Source organism: Ascaphus truei, chromosome 1, assembly GCF_040206685.1.
Source record: "Ascaphus truei isolate aAscTru1 chromosome 1, aAscTru1.hap1, whole genome shotgun sequence".
NCBI classification, from domain to species: Eukaryota; Metazoa; Chordata; class Amphibia; order Anura; family Ascaphidae; genus Ascaphus; species Ascaphus truei.
This window is the reverse complement of record NC_134483.1, coordinates 439,499,837-439,519,575: the sequence shown is the minus strand read 5'-3', so window position 1 is coordinate 439,519,575 and position 19,739 is coordinate 439,499,837.

Sequence of the window (19,739 nt, the reverse complement as noted above, 5' to 3'; positions counted from 1 at the left end):
GGAGATAATGGGAAACCAATCACAGGTACTTAAGGTTAGGGATAGAGGGACAAAAGGTTTATAAACTGCTGTTCCCCACATATCCTGGGTTATTCGTTGGGAGGCTTCAATTTATCATCTGATGATTACCTGATTGCTGAAGAGAAATGCTACATCAAACTTCTCATTCCCCAACCCCTAAGTAAGTGTACTTCTTGTCTGTTACTGTATTATCCGTGTGTTCACCTATCCTAAGGAATAAAATCACTTTATTATATCTAAGACTCATTTCAGTTCAGACCCAGTGATAAATATATATCATCTGTTATATATATTTATGTGACCTTATACAGCCTGCCATAATCTCACCGTGACAGGCTATTATAAATTAACTGGTGGCAGCGGCGGGATTGAACTGGACCTAGATTACAGTATTCTGCGGGGTACTGTGATCTAATGGGGACTCGATGGTAATTGCAAGTTCCTGGGTCTAAAGATATTGAACACACGTTAATGCAACAAGTAACGCAAGTTGTCACACCACCTCACTGCTGCGACCCAGAACCATGAGTGAAGAGGAGAGCATCTATTACCTGAGAACTAGAACTCAGCTAAAAGAAAAGTGCCGTGACTATGGGCTGGAATATGCAGACCAGGAGGTTGAGGACATGGTTGCCGCAATCACAGCCTATGAAGCCGAGCATCCAGAGGCTCTGGAGACAGCTCAGCTTGCCCTTATACCACCGCCCGGAGATCAGGGACTGAACCCAGTGCCGGGGCGGCAGAATCCCGGGGAGGGAACAAGTGCACTTCCCGGGAAGAGTGCAGCAGGAGGGGTATGGACAGCTGCGGCTACGAGTACGTTTACCCCTGAAATGTTGGCACTGATTACAGCGTGGGGAGACCGAGGGACACCGGAGGAGCGGCTACAATTTATCTCTATGGCAGTGAACAGACCCGCTTATTGCCCCCCGGTCCAAACCCGCAAAGATGAACTCCAACTGGACAAGCACAGTCTCACCAGGTACGTGGAAGGCACTGATCAAATCGAAATGTTTCTAAGGAACTTTGAGACGCAGTGACGGCGGTACAAGGTGCTCCCCGAGCATAGGGTTGCACGCTTGGACCCGCTCCTCTCCGGCTTGGCTAAGCAGACATTGATGGCGCTTACAGAGGAGTATGCTGATGACTATGACGACCTGAAAGAACTTTTGCTATTCCAGCACGGTTTTTCCCCTGAAGCTTACCGGGGTAAGTTCCGGCTGGAGGAGAGGCACCCTCAGGTGACCTATGTCACTTATGTGACCCGCATGGCTTTGTACGGGTTACACTGGGTGGAGGGCTCTGAGGACAGGACTTACCAACGCCTGCTGGACCTCATCTTTCAGGAGCAGCTCATGCAGCAGTGCCCGCCGGCGGTGAGGGCTTTTGTGTATGATAAAAAGCCCAAGACCTACACCGAGGCGGCGAGGATGGCAGATGACTATGTGGTCAGCCGTTCCCAGATGACCACCAAGGCACCCGCCACTGCGGCAACCGCGCCGGTACCGGCCAAGAAAGCTGTGAGTAACCCCCAGTGGACCCAAAAGCCGCCTGCGGGCAGCCTGTCACCAAAGGCGGGAGAGCTCCGGCATGAGCGCCGGTGCTACAATTGCAACAGCCCTGGTCACATCAGACCAGATTGCCCGGAACCCATGCGTTCCAATGGACCCTATCGAGGGCAACGCACCCCAGCTGCGAAGCCGGTAGCCCGCGTGCGGGTGGCTTCCACCAAAGAACCAGGACCGGTCATGGAAACAACTCCCAGCGAGACGTCCCAGGCAGCGCCTGTCCCGGTTTCATCGGTGCCTACAGCCAGGAGCGGGGGACATCTCAGCGCAGACCTGCAGCAGACGGACGGCCGGAGCAAACATCTTACCCCGGTCACAGTCGGTGACCGGCAAGCAGTCGTTTTGCTTGATTCAGGAGCCGCAGTGACCCTGGTCAGACCTGATATGGTCCAGCCAGAGGAATTGATCCCAGGCCCTGGGATGCAGATCACTGTGGCCGACGGAGAGCCACGTTTCCTGCAGGTGGCCTGCATCTTTTTGGATTGGGGGGTGGGCAAGGGTGTGCGGGAGGTGGGGGTTTTACCCGGTTTGGATGCCGACATTCTTTTGGGCAACAATCTGGGACCGATGACCTGCACCTACGACCCTGTGCCCCAGCCCGCTGCAGTGGCGGCGGTTACCCAGAGCCAGACCGCGGCAATGCCGTTGGCAGCCGCTCCAGTCCCCCAGCCTTTGGGACCAACGTTAGCGGAGGGCACAGAGGAGCCCGGGGAGGTAAGCCAGGATCAGTTGCAACCACAGGCTGACTTACTGTTTCCCCTTACCTTGTCCCCTTCCTGGGAGTTGGCCAGACTTAGGAGCCCAGTTAAGTGAGGCAGTGAAGGTAGACCCTACCCTGGCCGGCGTGAAACTTCGGGCGTCCGAATCTCAGGCAGGGGAAGGCACTGAACGCTGGCTATGGCATAAGGGACTCCTATACAGAGAAGAAAGTAACCCGGGGATAGAGAAGGGATTCCGGTAAGCGACAGCTAGTAGTGCCCCAGGGGTACTGACAGCAATTGTTACGGGTAGCTCACTCTATTCCGTTAGCGGGACATCAGGGGGTCACCAGAACGCGAGCCCGGTTATTGCAGCGTTACTACTGGCCGGGGGCATCCCGAGATGCGAGCAATTTCTGCCGCTCTTGTGATGCCTGCCAGCGAGTAGGTAAGGCAAGGCGGGCGACCGTGTGAAGGCACCCCTGAGACCCCTACCGATAATAGGGGATCCCTTCCAGAAGGTAGCGATGGACCTGATAGGACGCCTCATGATTCCTAGTAGGTCAGGGAAGCGCTACATCCTCACGGTGGTGGATTTTGCCACCTGGTACCCTGAGGCGGTAACACTTGGCACCCTAAGTGCCAAGACAGTGGCAGCAGCTTTGCTGAACGTTTTTGCTAGGGTAGGTTTCCCTAGTGAGATCCTAACCGATCAGGGGTCGCAGTTCATGAGTGAACTGTTACATTGTCTCTGGGATGCCTGCGGTGTACAGCACCGGCGCACTACCCCTTACCATCCCCAGACAAACGGATTATGTGAGAGGTTTAACGGGACCCTGAAGCAGATGCTTCAAACCTTTATAGAGGCGGAGGGGAAAGACTGGGAGTTTCACCTGCAGCACTTGCTGTTTGCCTACCGAGAGGTACCGCAAGAATCTACAGGCTTCTCCCCCTTCGAGCTCCTATATGGCCGCAGGGTACGTGGACCTCTGGACCTCTTCCGTGAGGGATGGGAAGGGGAGACTACCGCTACTGATGCTTCAGTGATCCAGTATGTGGTAGATCTCAGAGACCGGTTAGAGATGCTCATGGGGGTGGCCCAGGACCACCTCAGGGCTGCTCAGACCAAGCAAAAGCAATGGTATGACCAGCAGGCCCGCAGCAGAGAATTCATCCCAGTACAGCAGGTACTTGATCTCAAACCCACTCGGGAGAACAAGCTGATGGCTGCCTGGTCGGGACCGTACTCGGTTATCCGAAAGGTGAATGAGTGCAACTATGTTGTACAGGTAGCGCCTGAGAGACACAAGACATACCACATCAACATGTTGAAAGAGTACCGAACCCCGAGTAAGGGAGCAGTGCTGGCCATTTGTAGCCGACTGCTGGAGGATCCGGCGAGCAATGCTCTGACCGATCTCCTAGGGGAGGCAAGGCAAGGAAACACTGTAGAGCAGGTAGAGATAGGGGCACAGTTGAGTGCTAGGCAGAAGGGAGAAGCCAGGGACATGCTAGCTCAGTATAGCGCCCTCTTCACTGACATGCCAGGGACCACACATCTCACCAAACACCAAGTACACACCGGGGACCTGCAGCCTCTGCATAAGCACGCTTATAGAGTGTCAGCAGAGGTCAAGACCAGTATGGAGAGAGAGATTGAGGAGATGCTGACCCCAGGGGTAATTACTCCCTCCCAGAGCCCTCGGCAAGTCCAGTAGTCCTAGTTCCTAAAAAGGACAAGTCCACCAGGTTTTGTGTGGACTACCGGTTGCTCAACGCTGGGACGGTGTCAGATGCTTACCCCATGCCCCACATGAATGAGTTACTAGATGAACTCGCGGGGGCAAAGTATCTGACCACCATGGATTTGAGCAAAGGCTATTGGCAAATCCCACTGACCCTGGAGGCTAGGGAGAAGTCAGAATTCATCACTCCAAGTGGCCTCTATGAGTTCTTAGTGATGCCATTTGGGATGAAGAATGCCCCGGCTACCTTTCAACGCCTGGTCAATAGGTTACTGGAAGGGATGCAGAGCTATGCCAGGGCTTACTTAGATGACATTGCTGTCTTTAGTAATTCCTGGGAATCCCACATAGGACATGTAGCTGCAGTGCTGGATAGGATCAGGGAGGCTGGGCTTACCTTAAAACCCACTAAGTGTATGGTAGGGATGGCAGAAGTCCTGTACTTAGGGCACAGGGTGGGTGGAGGGCATCTCAAGCCAGAGCCAGCCAAGGTAGAAGCCATAGTTGAGTGGCCTGTTCCAAAAACCAAGAAACAGGTCATGGCATTTTTGGGCACCGCAGGGTACTATAGGAAATTTGTCCCACAGTACAGCGCCCTGGCCAAACCCCTGACTGATCTGACCAAGAAGCAACTGCCTGTGCTTATTACCTGGTCTCCTGCCTGTGAAACTGCTTTCCAGGCCCTGAAAACTGTGCTTTCTGGAGCCCCTATCCTGGCTGCTCCAGACTATACCAAGCATTTTCTCATACAAACTGATGCCTCAGACTTTGGTGTGGGGGCTGTGTTGAGCCAGGTGGGGGACAACAGCCAAGAGCACCCTGTGGTGTATCTAAGTCGCAAACTGCTCCCCAGGGAGGTGGCATATGCCACCATTGAGAAGGAGTGCTTGGCCATTTGGTGGGCACTCAAAAAGCTCCAGCCCTATTGTAGAGGGAGAGAGAGGGGTGGCCCGGTATTAAAGGGGTTGCACCCCATTTGGCCACCCCTGACCGCACCAGGGAGACAAGGGGTTAACTGGGCTGAGGTCCAGAAATGTGATGTAACCCTTGTTATGACATGTAAATGTATTTCCCCTGTTCCATTGTAATGTTTGGTTACTCAGTGTTTGCATCACACACACACTAGAATCCATCCGGGAGCACAAGGGTTAATAATTCTTTAATGATTATAGCTCTTTGTGTAGTTTTCCCGCCTTTTCAGGCACCATTTTGCAGGTCCCCATTGGCCGCCATTAGGGCTCAATGCATTTCAATAGGAATTTGTGCTGTTTTCGTCCTGTTTCCTGTAGTGACCAGCAGGTGGCGTCCGAGAGGGAGAGCGGCGGTTTCCCATTGAAAGTCAATGGGCTCATTGACTTCAATGGAGATGCCTCGAGGTAACCTAGTTGGCTGCCGTCCAGACCGCAAACCGCAAAGCGGATACAATGTCTTTCAAAAGAGCTAAAATCACTGGGTCAAGTTCAACGTCAATTAGCGGGGAAATAAACTGTTTTAGGGCACCTAGGGATAAAATTCTTTTTGCCCCTAGTTCCTAAGCGTCCCCCCACTCGACCACCACCGGGTCCCCGAATCCTGGACCCCCGATAAGGGTCGAACCAGATAGAGCGGGTCGCGCCATAGGCTTTGCCGGCGGCGGCAGAAACGGCTCAGAAAAATGACTAAGTGAGAAATGCTGAATTTTAGGAATCCATATCTCCGGTTCCGGAGGGTTCAGCGGATCAGGGTTTGGGGTATCTGTAGCCACTGCTCCGGCATCGCTGCAGAACCATCCTTGACCCGCTTGGACCAACCCGACGGAGTATGGACCCCCTTAAAGTTCGGGACTTTTCCCATAGACTTCAATGGCAGAAAACCCCCATTGACTTCAATGGCGGCGATTTACCATTGAAAGTCTATGGCGGAGCTGCCCGTTGTTTTCAATGGGGATTTAGTGAAAAGCTGAGATTTCTTTTTCAATGGAGATTTTTGTATTAAAATGATTTAATGTGCATTTGTGTAACTCCGGTTTCTTAGGTCGTAGCAAGTCGCTTTTTTGACCATATGATGTCCCAGTTCTGGCAATGCGAACTGGGAAGTTTGGACCTGCTAAACCTAACGGAACCGGATATTTTAATACGTTTATGTTTTATGCTTAATAGTGTATCCTAAGGTAGGGATAAGTTCAAAAGGAAATTCTTTTGGGCCATAAGGTAGCAGATGGCCCTGGGGACGCCGCTATGTCTAGGATTTAAGTGCTGTTCAAAGAGTTTTATCACCCTCACTGTTTATCCGAAGCCCAAACCAGGGCAGGTCTTAAGTGTTCCAGTTAACACCTTTCAACAAAGGTTTTCCTGCCAGAACTCCAAATAGTAGACTTTCTGGCATTCCTGACGTAAATGTGGGGCTTCAGAAATGAGACCCCCAGAGTTCTACTGCCCATGTGCCAACTAGCAGGGGGGCATGGGTCAGAATGCTTTCCCACATTAGTGAGTGGCTGGAGGTAATTGTAAACCAATCCCCTGTGCTTAAGGTTAAGAATAGAAGGAGAATGGTTTATAAACGGCTGTCCACCCATATATCCTTTGTCTTCGTTTGCTGATATGGTTACCTGATATCACCTGAATGATTTCCTCACTGCTGAAAGAAATGCTACATCATACTTCTCATTCCCCAACCCTTAAGTAAGTGTACTTCTTGTTTGTTACTGTATTATCTGTTGTGTTCACCTTTATTCTAAGGAATAAATACAATTTATTATATCTTAAGCCTCGTTCAGTTCAAACCCAATTATTTTTGTGTAATATTAATAAGCCTGTGGAAGCTATCGTCACACCTATGTCTATAGGAGGGCTTTCACGGTCATCACAGACCACAACCCCCTGAGTTGGCTACAGAGGGTATTAGGGGAAAATGCCAAACTGCTGAGATGGAGCTTGGCTTTGCAAGAATTTGAATTTACCATTCAACACAAGAAGGGCAGTGAAAACAGCAATGCTGATGGACTTTCACGCCAGGACTATCCCTCTGAGACTGAGTTCATTAATGGTGCCAGCAGTGCCTCCCCGTTAGGGCCAGTGGGCCACAGGTCACCCATTAAGAAGGGGAGGTGTAGAGGGAGAAAGGGGGTGGCCTGGGATTAAAGGGGTTACACCCCATTTGGCCATCCCCTGACCTCACCCGGGAGTCAAAGGGTTAACTGGGCTAAGACCCAGAACTGTGATTTAACCCCTGTAATGACATGTACTGTACATGTGTATTCCCCTGTTCCCTTGTAGCTCTTTGTGAAATACGTTTATGTTTAATACTGTGTCCCAAGGAATGGGCAAAGACTAAGAGGAAATTCCTTTGTCCACCAGGATAGCAGATGGCCCCAAGAGGCGCCCAATATCTAGGATTTAAGTGTTGTTCCAAGGGTCTTGTCACCCTCCCTGATGATTTAAGGGTGGAGGAGGCTCAAACAAGAGCAGTCTCCAAGTGTCCCAGTTATCACCTTTCAACAAAGGTTATCTTGCTAGAGGTCCAGATGGGTAGACTGGCTGGCATTCCATTTGCCTATGGGGGTTACAGAAATGAGACCCCAGAGTTCTACTGCGCATGTGCCAGCTAGCAGGGGGGCCTATCCTAAAATGTGTTCCCCCATCAAAGATTGGCTGGAGATAATGGGAAACCAATCACAGGTACTTAAGGTTAGGGATAGAGGGACAAAAGGTTTATAAACTGCTGTTCCCCACATATCCTGGGTTATTCGTTGTGAGGCTTCAATTTATCCTCTGATGATTACCTGATTGCTGAAGAGAAATGCTACATCAAACTTCTCATTCCCCAACCCCTAAGTAAGTGTACTTTTTGTCTGTTACTGTATTATCCGTGTGTTCACCTATCCTAAGGAATAAAATCACTTTATTATATCTAAGACTCGTTTCATTTCAGACCCAGTGATAAATATATATCATCTGTTATATATATTTATGTGACCTTATACAGCCTGCCATAATCTAACCGTGACAGCGGGGTGAGGGCATTGGTCCACCAAGTCTATAATTCTATCAGCTCTACTTAAAAGATGCTGATTCTGTACACTCTCCTTTCGCCTGCACTCTGCGCAGGGGAAACCGTAGTTCTCTCCCAAATCCTCGGTCCAATCCTCAGGATTTCTTGACTCATGGCCTGTTAGTGGCACTGCATACTTCCGGCATAACTAACCGGCAACTCCGGACTCTGACTAATCTCGAACGAAGAAAAACTCTCTCGCACGAAGAACACTACTCACCGGAGTTGGCTACTAAATATAGAGCTAGCCCCGCCCCTCGTGATGTCAACAGGACCTCCCCTCGTGCTCACGCCTGCAGCAGAGTCCAGGCCTGCGTCTATCATTCAGGATAGGGCTATAGGGGGGGAAAACCCAGGATGATTACTGGTGCCTGATCTTAACAGGACTTACCACACCAGAAGGAAGATAGGTATAGTCTGTGCTGTTTACAGGGGGCTACACTCTCCCTATGGTGGAATCCAATGGTCCCCACTTGGACCTATCTTTAGCAGAACCGTCCTGTGGCGAACCACCTGAGAAACAGCACACATAACATTATCATAATACATGCATAATGAGGTAGGTTATTACAAGTACACCCAGGTACTCCCGACCTTACAGATAATGCCTTGGATCAGGCTTCCTTACCCGACGTCCATTATGATCAGTGACCGTTACAGTGAAAGACTGAACCGGCCCGTGCTCAGGCCTGTATGTAACACCGTGCATGTAAATACACCTACCGATGCTCCATATGCGGACTAGCTCACTAATCTTATCCTCATTGTGATACCCCGCCCGATCGTACTTGGTCCGAAGGTACTCTTGAACTGCCTCCCTATGCCAACTGTCTCGGTTCTCTTCAACCTCTCTCATGATGGGCTCCGGCACGTAGGGATATTCATACCCGTGTGACTGCCGGTATCTAGCGACTATGGCCCGGTCAGCTCGACTTAGCTTGGTAAGTGTGCGGTGCCCTGTCTTGCTTGGCAGTACCCAAAATACAGGCTCCTCTGGAGCTACCTCGTCATACAATACACTGGGGCCTTGAGGTACGATACGTTTCTGTTCTATCTCCCTAAACCGGTGATCTAACTCATCCCCCATCTACTGTGGAGTGAAAGAACCAGCTGCCCACCAATGATCTACTACATCGTTCTTAATTAACAAGAACCGCATACGGTCCATCCCTTCGTGGTATCCGGTGAACAAAGGCGCCCACCATTTGTCGCGGTGTTCGTACTCAGCTGCCTGACCAGTGCGGTCTACATCAGACTCTACCGGTGATGATACACCGGACGTACCCGCATCAGTAGTTCGCGAGCAATCTCTCCTTCCCTTGGCATTATAATACCTAGTGGGGTTCATTTTGTGCACCACTTTACTAGTAGACCCAGTCTCTACTGGAGTGTGAGAACCACGGTCCCTCCCTCCAGCTGCAGGAGAAAGCGGCACAGGGTTAAGTACAGGTATAACACTTGAATACGGTATCTCCCCCTCAGACCCTTCTTCACTCAACTCCCAGTCCCGCAAGTCCTTGGAGTATTTGGGGTTTTTACATCATTTATCCCTGGTAGGTCCCGGTGGCACCACACGTGACGGGGCAGGGGCAGTGGCCGGGGCAGGGGGGCTAGGGGCCGGGGTCGGAGAAATGTCCAGAACATTGTCCAGCAAACGGGTGACACCCCGCCCAATGAACTTTTTCTTAGAGGCACTCCCCCTCATACTCTGAGGCTCTCGGGAGGGGCCTCCTCTTGCTGCAGTGGAAGTGCTGTTTGCTGGGTGATATTGGTGAAAGACAGGGTTGCAGACCTGTCTAAGACATGCAAATGAATATACAGGAATATTTACAGTTGCTTTATGCTTTACTGTGGAGGGTTTTAGTCACTTTTTTTACCCACCATAACCTTAATAGTCGTGGTGATTACCTACTCTTATCTCATTTGAGCAATTGTCAGCAAGCCAACCTCACACTGATGATACCCATCAAGGTTGAAACATGTCTGCGAGTGGGTTAACTGACTTTGCATCTCCCAAGTCCCTGCTTAAAAGCTGTGTTTAAAGCAGCATGCATTGACTAAGGGTTGCTCATGTAATGTGAGCATGAGATAAAAAGTGGCACTGTGTGCTCATTTGCATGTCATTTCCCAGAATCCCTTGCTGCAGTGGAAGTGCTGTTTGCTGAGTGATATTGGTGAAAGACAGGGTTGCAGACCTGTCTAAGACATGCAAATGAATATACAGGAATATTTACAGTTGCTTTATGCTTTACTGTGGAGGGTTTTAGTCACTTTTTTACCCACCATAACCTTAATAGTCGTGGTGATTACCTACTCTTATCTCATTTGAGCAATTGTCAGCAAGCCAACCTCACACTGATGATATCCATCAAGGTTGAAACATGTCTGTGAGTGGGTTAACTGACTTTGCATCTCCCAAGTCCCTGCTTAAAAGCTGTGTTTAAAGCAGCATGCATTGACTAAGGGTTGCTCATGTAATGTGAACATGAGATAAAAAGTGGCACTGTGTGCTCATTTGCATGTCATTTCCCAGAATCCCTTGCTGCAGTGGAAGTGCTGTTTGCTGGGTGATATTGGTGAAAGACAGGGTTGCAGACCTGTCTAAGACATGCAAATAAATATACAGGAATATTTACAGTTGCTATATATATATATATATATAAAGAGTATACATTACCGCATAGCAGCAAAAAGGAGACAGCACTCAGGTGAAATTAATGTATTAAATACAGCACATAACTCCAACGTTTCGATCCCACAGGGGGATCTTCCTCAGGGTGGTGCAACAGACACAGGACAGTGAGTGACTTATATACCCCAACACCCAAGTGACATAAACATCTCCACATCATCAAAAAGCATCATCATCGGGCGACAAAACAGCTGTGCATAATACAATCTAATTAGATCATGCTCCAACTCCATGTCTATACTCCTGTAGCCATGCTGTAAAATGGTCTGCAGTTTCCTCCCATGCTGGCAGTAAACCTGGTAAGTTACAGAGTTGCCAGCAGTAATCATGGAGGTTTGCCCTCACACCCTGGTGAGGTTTCATATGTATGGAAGGGAGTGGCTACATACTCTGAGTCCCCAGTTAGTGACATCAGAGATGTGCCTGTTTCCTGAGGTATATAAGGCACAGCACTGCCCAAAGTTAGTTGTTGGACAAAGGAACAAGTCTGGGTTGAGACTTGAGAGTGCGGGGCCCACTAGTGCAGTAACTAGTGGCCCAGTTCAAGGTTAACAAGCAACAAGGACTACACTGTGTCCAGGGACCTGGCACAGGGGTGATCTCCCTACGGGGAGAGGGGATCCCACTCCATTTGGAGGGCGTACCTTTCAAAGGGACAGCAGAACGAAATGTGCGGCTAAGAAGCTGGCTGTGAGGGGCAGCTGGCCCATATACAAACAATAAATATGCTCTTGATAAAAGATACCCTCATGTGTGAGTCTGGAGTTACTCTACAGAGGATGGCACCACAGAGAAGTTCCTCATCAGAACCATCTCCCTGTAGACGCAGAGATCCTGATGAGGTTGAGGCGCTGCACGTGATATAAGTAGGACTCGCACACACTACCTCAGCTGCCTGTCTGGGTTGACAATCCCCGAACACCATCATGCGGGAGACTCAGGAGTCCTGTTTACAGCAGGTGCACCACCAGATATGACCATGTAATGGGGGTTGGATAGACCACAGGGGCCAATATGAGATTGGGTGGGTCGACCAGATAAGGAATACCCGTTACACTCCTATTGGGGAATCCAAGTCACATGATCAAACCCAAGCTGTCACTGTGATTGCATGTAAACAAACTGCATCAGCAGGCCCGGTTGTCAAGGCAACCACATGTGTGCTCAACTCTTTAAAGGCAGCAGACACCAGTGGTGGCCATGTGTACTGCATGTGTACAGATACACCACTGCAAATGTGTATGTGCTGTAGCAGTGATGAATTTAGTCTTAAACAGCACCTGAGAATAACAGATACTGGCATCCGTATATCTGTAGAATCCTATGGCAGATGGAACCCGCTGTAATCCCAGTCGGGTAACCCATAATACACCTGTCGGCGTCACATGCGTCATGGATATACATAGGTTGCTAGTTAACCTCTAGTGTACCAGTACTGCTGAAGGCACAAAGTGCGGTCAAATAAAGGAACATGCTGTCTGTAGGACTACATAAATATACAATGTACGGACCTGCAAAAATGTGGAATAAAGAACACCCAATACACAGTGAGGGTAAAGTGAAGAGAACCGGGAGGGGAAAATAAAATCAATGGAAGAAGCTGAACGACAAGAATATGCAAGCTGTAATAAAATATACTCTATAATAAATGCATTTTAAACTAATCATTTTGAACTACGCTGATCCATGTATACATACAGTTGATGTTGAACAGTAATAATTACAAAAAAATTACAAAAAACAACTCAAGTTCATGTCCTCATTCAGGCCTTTGGGGGCCATAGAATCCAGTCTGTGAATCATCCTCACCTCAAGCTGGAGCAAAAGCCTGTGTCTATTTCCTCCCCTGGCTGGAGTATGGGCTTGTACAACGGGCATACAACGAAAGGTAGCCAAGCTGTGCTGTTTAAGCTTAAAGTGCCTTGCCACTGGTAACAATTTAAGATCATCAGAATTGGTGGGGTCAGCAAGGGCCTTGCGTATTGTGGAACGATGCATTGCTATTCGTTCCTTAAGCATACGCGATGTCTTGCCCACGTAAACAAGCCCACAGGGGCATTTGATAATGTAGACTACAAATTTCGAGTCACAATTGAAAAAATCCATAATTTTAATTGGATAACCTTTATGCGGATGCATAAAAGTGTTGCCCAGCATTAAATACTGGCAATTTACACAACTGGCAATTTACTCTGCACTTGTGCACCCCCGGAGCCTTTGTGAGCCAGGTGGTTTTGCTGCATATTTATCCACTGGGTCCGCCTTTATGAGGTAATCCCCCACATTCCGACCCCGCAGATAGCAAAAGAGGGGTGGGGACTCAAAATGTTTTCCGATACGTTTATCATTTGCCAAAATGTGCCAATTTTGCTTTATACTGCGTTATATCTGGCTTGAGGCAGTACTATATGTTGTTACTATGTGAAACCGATCATTTTCCTTGGTTGTCACCGTAGGTTTCAGTAGATCACCCCTTGCCGGTAAACGTGCTTTGGCTAATGCTTGATCAATTTCTGTCTGATCGTAGCCCCTCTCTCTGAAGCGATCTGCCATTTTCTGTAAAGCTGCTTCAACATGCGTAGGATCGCTTGTAATTCTCCGTACCCGGAGCATTTGTGAAAAGGGGAGTCCCCTCTTGAGAGGGGGAGGATGATGACTCTGAGCGTCTAAGAGAGTATTCTTATCTGTGTCCTTGGTATGTATTCTAGTGCACAATACATTATTTTCCTTATATACCACGGTATCCAGGAACACTATATTAGTGGCACTGTACTGGTACTCATTTATTCTGCACTATCGCAACTGGACTAACACGGCTATTTTCTGCTTTATATATATATATATATATATATATATATATATTGCACAAAAATTCCCAGTAAGATATATATATATATATATATATATATATATATATATATATATATATATATATATACTCGCTGATATACCCGGCGTTGCCCGTGATGTAATGTTCTGGCTCCCCCATCCTCCCTCTCAACTCCCTTCCCCCCATCTTCACAGCTGTTCAGAGCTGCGCCCCCCCCATTCAATGCTTTGTTTCCCCCCCCCTATTCACAGCTCCGTTTCCCCCCCCCCCCTGTTCACAGCTCCGTGCCCCCCGTGTGTTTGGCAGCTGAGCTGACTGAGGGGAAAAGTGTGTGTGTCAGTCAGTGAGTGTGTGTGTCAGTCAGTGAGTGTGTGTGTGTGTCAATCAGTGGGCTTCCCCCCTTCTCTCCTGACTCCCTCCCCATCCCCCTTTTCCTGACTCCCTCTCCCCCCCTCTCTCCTGACTCCCTCTCCCCCCTCTCTCCTGACTCCCTCTCCCCCCATCTCTCCTGACTCCCTCTCCCCCCCCCCTCTCTCCTGACTCCCTCTCTCCCCCCCTCTCTCCTGACTCCCTCTCTCCCCCCACTCTCTCCTGACTCCCTCTCTCCCCCCCATCTCTCCTGACTCCCTCTCCCCCCCTCTCTCCTGACTCCCTCTCTCCCCCCCCTCTCGCCTGACTCCCTCCCCCCCATCCCTCTCTCCTGACTCCCCCCCCCCCTGCGCCAGCGCCTGTCCGCTGGGCGCCGCCATCTTACCGGAGGCAGCTGAAGGAGGAGAGGGTCCTTCCGGAGGCTGCCTGCCCACTGCCTGTTCGCTGGGTGCTGCCATTTTACCAGGGGCAGCAGGAGGAGGAGGGTCCATCCGGGGGCTTCCCAGCCCACTGCCTGTCCCACAGCACTTAACCTCTTCAGTGTTGAGAAGCTAGATGTGGTGTGGTGAGGGAGAGGCGGCTGGAGGCGGCGGCGGTTCCCCCCCCCCTCGTGGAGCTGTGTCAACGGCGACACTACCCGCATGCTGCTGCTGGCCGGGGCTTGGGTGAGCCTGGTGGATTCCCTTGGGGGAGGTGAGCTGGGGGGGGGGAGCCGGCGGGTAGGTGAGCTGGGTGAAGAGGAGAGAGAGAATGTGTGTGTGTGTCAGTTGGGTGAGGCCGAGGGGGAAGGTGAGCTGCGGGTGAGGAGAAGAAGAGAGTGGCAGTCGGGTGACGTCATAGAGCCACCAATCTGATTGGCCAGAGGCTGAGGACCAATCAGATTCACCACATTTAGCACCAACCTCACAAATTTCAATTTTATTATATATATATATACACTGGCGACACACTTTATTCGAGCTCGGCTAGTCCCACGAATTCGGGTATACTCGGGTGTATTGAGGTTTGTGACTGTTTTCTGCCCGAGTGCATTGCGTTATTTTCCAGGCAGGGATTGAAGCATTTTATTCCCGCTGGCTGCAATACTGCACAGTATATATATATATACTGCATTACAATTCACGAATTTATGCCATCTGGTAGACACGCGAAGCATTGCAGCCTATTAAATCCTAATCATTATCATTTAACAGATCAGCCGCCCGTCAGCCAGGCATGAACCATGGCTGGGAAGGCAAACGCAACGGGGCTTGTCTGAGGTGAGGAGCGGCGCATTCCAGGTATCTGCCAGGTACATACTGGGTATTTGCTCGAATAAAGTGTGTCGCAGCAGTATATATATATAGTGAATAAATGAGAACAAGGCACTCCGTCAGGTATATAAAGGTGGGTGCAAATCCAGTATAAATCAAATAAGAAATACGATACCGTTTGAGCGAATATCAGAGGCAGCACTCCACAAGTTTGTCAAAAAAGTTTTGTATTTAGTGTGACATAAAAACCTTTTTTATGTCACACTAAATACAAAACTTTTTTGACAAACTTGTGGAGTGCTGCCTCTGATATTCGCTCAAACGGTATCGTATTTCTTATATATATATAGATAGATTTCCTCAAACCAATGAGCTCAATAGCCATGACTCCTCGGTAATTAGAACGCTATGCCTTAAGGAGAATACTCCCATGTATTACAGCTGCTGTAGATTACATGTTAATTTGGCGCCAATTCTCCCCACTAACTTTTCCTATAAATGCTAGCTCATTTCTCCCCTCACCACTCCCAGAAGAAGACAGTTTTAAGTCGAAACGCGTTGGAGTGGGAGTCTGTTGAGGGGGGCCCCTACCTCTTATTTCCTGACATGAGGCCTTGGCCAACTTATTGCCCGTGACACCCATATTCTGAGTGGTGACGTATATTCAAGTACTATCTTTGCCTCCACTCAATGCAAACTTTTTCACCTAGATTGTGTGGTGATTATTTATCTGTGGATGTACTTATTTTAAGTGTGTTTACAGGTTTCACATGTGTGCTTCTACAGAGCTCCCTGTGTCTTTTGGGTGTCAGATTTGGCTCTATGTTTAGACCCTTGCCTCAAGGTATATAGACTTGGTAGAGTTGAGTCCCCCTCATCTTTTAACTTTATCCCTTGTTTCTACTCACTTTAATAAAATCCCTGTTTACACTTGCTTGGTATGTCCGTGTGTTCTTTATAAGGTTGCTTTCTCTGTTGGTTCAATATATAAATATATACTGAGTTAAGTTATGGTGAGTAAAAAAAGTGACAAAAACCCTCCACAGCAAAGCAAATATGCAAATGTAAATACAAGTGTATGCTCATCTGCATGGCTGAGGCCATAGAGGGTTGAGCCGAGCCGCGCTGACGCTGAGGCTCGCCTGCTGAAATCTGCACGATTTCATGCCCATGCAGGCGAGCCAGCAGGCGCGATCGGAGGTGGGGGAGACTGAGGGAGGCGGGGCAGTGACGTCGCTGGGCCAATTGCCCACGACGCACCGACATCGACGTCACGGCGCCGCCGTGACATTGACGCAGCTTCGCGCTGATTGGATGTTTTCAGCCGACAGCGCGCTGAAAAACAGCTTGGCTGTCGGCTGAAAACTCCAGCCCCTCAGCACGCCTGCAGACGCGGCCTGTCCTTCTATGGACTCGGCCTTAGGCAGGTCTGCAACCCCGCCTTTCACCATTATCACCCCCACACACAGCACTTCCACTGCAGCAAGGGATTCTGGGAAATGACATGCTTAAGCCTATAGGGAACCATGTTAAAAATGGTTTTTGAAGCAAAAAGTTGCACTGTGTGCTCATTTGCATGTCATTTCCCAGAATCCTTTGCTGCAGTGGAAGTGCTGTGTGCTGGGTGATAATGGTGAAAGGCGGGGTTGCAGACCTGCCTAAGACATGCAGATGAGCATACAGTTGTATTTACATTTATATATATATATATATATATATATATATATATATATATATATATATATATATATATATATATATATATATATATATAAAGAAAAAAGCGCAGAATCCTAGTGCATTACTGTGCAAAAAATATAGTTAATTACCAAAAAAGGCTCATAAAATGAACTCACAAACATAGAATATATAAAAGCATGTTATGAGATAATACTTATGCTCCAAAGGATCAGGAAACGCTGCTTGTCTGCTGTACTGCTCCGTGACTCCACTGTGTCCGATATAGCCCTCGTTGTACACCGCCAGCAGGAACTCACGATATCAGGCTCTCCACGAACTCCTTTCCCCGGGCATACACCAACAGTTGATTTTTGGTTCTCACCGGGGTGGAGGGATGCGGCGGAACAGCGGATGACGTCACAAGGTAAGTATGGATACCGAACAGGTTAGAATGCCGAGCAGGTATGAAAGAAGCGTTGGAAGATCCACTGCACACCTGGCCCTACGCGTTTCATCAGCTAAACTGACTTCATCAGGGGTTCCTTTGGAGCATGAGTATTATCTCTTAACATGCTTTTATATGTTCTATGTTTGTGAGTTCATTTTATGAGCCTTTTTTGGGAATTAAATATATTTTTGGCACAGTAATGCACTAGGATTCTGCGCTTTTTTCTTCTTTTTTTCTATGCAGGTGGAGAGGGAGGTCGTTGTGCCCTTGTTAGGAAGCTGCCTGTTTCCTGATAGTGCTTTGTTTTATTCCCCCACATTGGACACATTTTTGGACTCCATAGGACTATTTTTATTGTGTGTTTATAGGAGGGTCCACAGCACACCATGTGTATTTGTCTATGCACAACTAATTGGGTTTCATTGATTATGCAGTAAGAGTTTATGCTTTGATATATAGGTTTTTATTTCATTTTATTTTTTATTATTTTTCTCATTTTTGCTGGCATATCTTACCCAAGCGCAGTCCTCTATTGTACATAATATATATATATATATATATATATATATATATATATATATATATATATATATATATATCTCCTCTCTCTCTATATAGAGAATGAGAGAGAGAGATTGAGACAGAGAGAGAATGAATGAATGAATGAATGAAGGGGTTATATGTATTGTTTTTTTTATATGTTTTGGGTAGGTGGGTTTCTTGTATGCATTTGGGGGCGGGGAGTTTGTATATATTTGAGGGGGTAGGGATTTTTTTAAATGTATTTGAGGGTGGGAAATTTTTTGGTATATATCTTGTGGGGGGGGAGGGAAGGAGTGAGCGTGGGGTAATTGACAGAGGTAGAGGAGAGAGGGGGTGAGTGAGGAAAAGAGGGAGTAAGGCTGTGTCCTCGCTAGCGGTGAGCAGGCGGTGCTTACCGCGGTTACTTACATATATAGATATATGTAAGTCCCCGCTCACGCGGTGCTCGTGTGTGGGCACAGACGCTCACCCGCGCTTGGCCCTTATGTAAACAAAAAAACTAAGTTTCTAGCGCACTCAACTACCCACAATGGCCCCCGCGCACGCTTGCGTAAATGCCAGGACACCCGGCGCTCATGCTTGGAGCGCATTCCAAGCATGAGCGCGCTCAGCGCCAGCAGGGCCGCAGCCTTAGTGAGAAGCAGAGGAGAGAAATATATGCGAGGCGGGAGAGTGAGATGGGGTAAGACAGAAGGGAGATAAATAGATGGGAAGGGGCGGGAAAGAGAGGGGCTCGTGAGGTGTAAAATGGGGGGCGGGGGGCAATACCGCCGACACGGTGGGGGAGGGGCCTGCTTAAAATGTTTGTCCCGGGCCCCACGATTTCTGTTGGCGGCCCTGCAGGTAGCTTTACTATAAAGTCCATAGACAAATGGTTCCAAGGGCGATCCGGGATTAGAAGAGGTTGTAAGAGTCCAGGTGGTTTTCTCTGGGGCGTTTTGTTACGGTCACACGTTGAACATGCCGTGACAAATTATTTAATGTCTCCTTGACAAGGGTCACCAGAAGGTTCGTTCCAAAAGATCGGTGGTTTTCTGGTACCTGGGTGTCCAGAAGATTTGGAGGAATGACCTCACTGTAGGACGTTCCTCCGGTATAGTGGGAGGTGAAAAGGTGACCCTCTGGGACTTCGAGACCCTCTGGAATACGGGATTGGTCCTGAACAATGTCATCCAGTACATCAAATGTGTAAGTGGAGATAATGTCCTGTCTCTAGATGACTTAGACTGACTGACTTATCTTCGGCTAGAAACTGCCGTGAAAGAGCATCGGCTTTCAGGTTTTTGGAACCTGGTAAAAAGGAGATAATGTAATTGAAGCGGGAAAAAATGAGTAACCAGCGAGTTTGTCGAGCACCTAGGTGACTAGCACCTTATATGTAGAGAAGATTCTTGTGGTCGGTTAAGATGGTGATAGGACTCTCCGTATCTTCCAACAGATGCCTCCATTCTTCGAGAGCAAGCTTGATAGTGAGTTCCCAGTTACCCACATCACAATTCTGTTGGCAGAAGAATTTTTTTTTGATAAAAAGGCGCAGGAACCTTGCCTGAAGTGACTTTCTTTGGGATAAGATGGCTCCGGCCCCGACATCAGACGCATCCACCTCCAAGGTAAATGGTAGCTTGGGATCTGGATGTATGAGGATGGGTGCCAACACGAAGGCTTTTTTTCAGGTGGTCGAAAGCATGAATGGCGGCTGGTGCCATGAAGCAGAATCCGCATCTTTCTTGGTCATGGCTGTGATGGGGGCTACCGTAGATGAAAAATTCCTGATAAATCTGCGATAATAATTCGCAAAGCCCAAAAAACGTTCTATAGCCTTGAGAGTAGTAGGCCGAGGTCAACCTAGGACTGCCTTGAGTT